The 3472-nt window shown below is 38.1% G+C and overlaps 1 pseudogene; it reads right to left on the minus strand.

Moving 5' to 3' along the window:
• Window positions 1-801: 801 nt before the first annotated feature.
• LOC144244257 (enhancer of rudimentary homolog pseudogene) lies at window positions 802-1168 on the minus strand (annotated as a pseudogene).
• Window positions 1169-3472: the final 2304 nt, after the last annotated feature.

Consider the following 3472-nt stretch of genomic DNA (forward strand, 5'->3'; position numbering starts at 1 on the left):
TTCACTCACCGTATTTTGAGGTTCATCCATAGAGTTGAGCGTATCAATAGCTCATTCCTTTTTTATTGCTTAGTGGTATTCCTTTATGTGGCTGATAGACCACAATTGACTTACCTACTCATCTTCTGATAGACATCTGTGTTATTTTCAGTTTGGGGCTATTACACATAATGCTTCTATGAATATTCATGTATTCTTCTTTCTAAAAACATGTTTTCATTTCTTTGGGGTAAACACCTAGGAATGGAATGACTGGATCATACATTATGCTGTTTTCTGATATTTTCAGAAACCATCTTACATTTCTGCTGGATGCGTGTGGTCTGCCCAAGTTCATGTTTCCCCGAGGGCTGCTAATGTTGGTCAGCTTTTCATGTGCTTACTTGTCATCTATATATCTTTTTCAGTAAAATGTCTGTCCACATTTTTTGCCTTTTTTTTTAAGTTTTTTTTTTATAGCTAAAGAACACTTATTCATTTTTCACTAAGACTTTATCTTGAGGACATTTAACTAAACTGACACCACCCCCCACCCCAACCTGAAGAAGGGTTAGTATAGTGAATGTTATAAAGAAGATATGAACAGTTTGAAGGATTGGAACATTAACTGACAAACAACTTCCATCTAAATTATCTTAAAAATGTTTAAGTAAAAAAAAAGGGGGGGAGGGGGAGAGGGGGCAATGGGGATTTCAGATTGAACAAGATCCTCACATTTCATCTAATACATTCAATCCTGGCTGGAGTATACCAAAATGGAAACAGGATTCCTATAATACAAAACTCCCACTACAGCCCGCTGTACACACCTGTGTTCCAAGCCCACCCCTGTCCCCTACTGCTTCCAGCTCAACTATTTCCCGGCCTGTTGGGCCTGCCGACGAAGGAGCACGTAGATCTTCTCTTTAATCCAGTCTTTGTTATATGGCTGGTATGTCTGGGTATCAGCTCGGTAAACAAGGCAGCTGAGGTCTGCCAGGTCATCGATAAAATCAAACAACTGACTGATATCATATGTGATAGAGGGGCTGTTGGGATTCATTCTCTTCAGATGTTCTTCATACATTTTACAAACGCCGTCCATGCACTCATTCACAGATTCATAGTCAGCGTAAGTTCTGCCCTCTGGCCTCTTGGTAGGCTGGACCAGCAAAATGGTGTGAGACATCACGCCAAACTCTCTCGCTGCTTGCCTTTTTTTTTAAATTGGGTTACTTACTTTCTCATTACAGAGTTTTGAGAGTCCTTTATATACCCATTGATTTTTGTCTATTGTGTTTTTTTTTTATTTCCTTGATTTCCATTCTGGTCTTTATTTCTTTTCTTCTCACTGTGGGTTTAATTTGTTCTCATCTTTGTAGTTTCTTTTTTTTTTTTTTAATGTTTTATTTATTTCTAAGACAGAGAGACACAGTGTGAGCAGGGGAGGGTCCGAGAGAGAGGGAGACACAGAATCCGAAACAGGCTCCAGGCTCTGAGCTGGCTGTCAGCACAGAGCCCGATGCGGGGCTCGAACCCACAAACTGGGAGATCATGACCTGAGCTGAAGTCGGAGGCTTAACCAACTGAGCCACCCAGGCGCCCCTGTAGTTTCTTAAGATAGAAAGTGAGGTCATTGATATGAGACTTTTCTTCTTTCCTAATATAAGTATTACATTTTACTATGAATTTCCCTCTAAATACTGTTTTAGTGTATCCCTCACCTCACAGAGTCCCTGGGGCTCTGCCTTAGTTTGTCCTTTCTGCACTGCAGCCTAGAAACTCTCTCAAGACAGCAACCCAGGGGCAACATGGGAATCATCTCATTTGGCTCATGTCTTTCAAAGATCACTGTCTGTTTTGGCTTAATGTACAGGATCTCAAAAATTGTTTTTACATGTATTTTTTGTCTCTTTATTTTTCGTTCCATCAAGTGAGAATATATGTCTCTATGTTCTTCTCTCTTATTTAGAAATAGAAGTCCTTCTATTAGGTTTTTAATTTGTGGATTTAAAAAAAATGTTTATTTTGAGAGAGAGAAAGAGAGAGGCAGAGAGAGAAACAGAGAGAGAGAGACAATAGGAGAAGGGCAGATTGAGAGAATCCCAAGCAGGCTCCATGCTCTCAGTGCAGAGCCTGACATGGGGCTCAAACTAGAGAGCTGTGAGATCATGACTTGAGCCGAAATCAAGAGTCTGATGCTTACCTGACTAAGCCACCCAGGTGCTTCTAATTTATAGATTTGTTTTAACACAAATGCTTTTAGCTTAAAATAAATTATATTAATGTATTCACTTACATTTTCCCCATTTCTTCAGTCATTAAGAACTCTACCCTCCTCCAGAAGGCTGAATCACATACATTTATTTTTTCTTCTGATTTTTCTTCATTCACAAATTATTCCAGATTCTAGTGTACAATGTGAGATGAAGTTCTGCGTTATTTCCCATGTGCCTTCCTCCGCCACCCAAATAGCCAGTTGATTGTCCTAACATCATTCGTTATAATGCTTCTTTCTTTTAGTAGTTTGGGATACAGTCTTTGTCATTATGTCACACTTTTGTTAAAGATACAATCCGTTTGGGGAATCGTCATTATATTATACTGATTTTTCTTTTCCTCTCTTCCTATATACTTTTTTCTTTCTCTTTTTTAATAATAGTATACTTTTTAAATTGTTGTTTTGCACTATTTTTAATGTTTTATAAGACTGTTTTTATGTGCTTCAGTCAGTATGTGCTTGAGATGGCTTTTACTAGCTCACAAAAGCCAGTTTTGTGCATATTTTTCCAACACCATGTCCAATGATGTCATGTTGGTAGCCTGAAATTGACTCATGATGGGAGTACTTATACCACAGAAATTGGCTACACTACATATATCAGCTTGCTCACTCACTCTCTCTCTCTTTTCCTCTGAAAGCCCATTTACCAGAACACCATTAGGGCTAGTTCTTCCTCATAAATCTTTCCTTAAATTATTTTTTGCTATTCCTAACTCTTGTACCACATAAACTTTTGAGTGCTTTTATTTGTGATTTTTATTGGTATCATATTCAAGCTTGTTCACTTTGGAAAGAACTGACATCTTCCAACTTATGACATTTGATCTTTTCATTCTGATAAAAGATCCATAGCTTTTCTTTTCAAACAAATCTCTTCCAAAATGATCATGACCCTGTGGGGGTCATGTAAATTTTATGGACCATGCAGCTAATAGTATTCTAGCCTAAGATGGTGATAATGTAGCAAAATTCTTGACTCGAAAGAATTAAGAATGAAAAGAAACATACATAGATGCCCCTGAGAAAGTTGAGTTCTGTCTCATCCGATTCCAAAGAAGCAAAAGAGACACAATGCCTGGGATGGTCATTCTCAAAAATTGGATCAAGGGACAGGAAACGGGTCATATCAGGCAAAACCAAAGCTTTATTCTAGAGAAGAAAAGGCTAATGCGTAATTTGCTAAAGAATACAAGACTCTTCTGGAAAATA

Source organism: Crocuta crocuta, unplaced genomic scaffold (assembly GCF_008692635.1).
Source record: "Crocuta crocuta isolate KB4526 unplaced genomic scaffold, BGI_CrCroc_1.0 scaffold138, whole genome shotgun sequence".
NCBI lineage: Eukaryota > Metazoa > Chordata > Mammalia > Carnivora > Hyaenidae > Crocuta > Crocuta crocuta.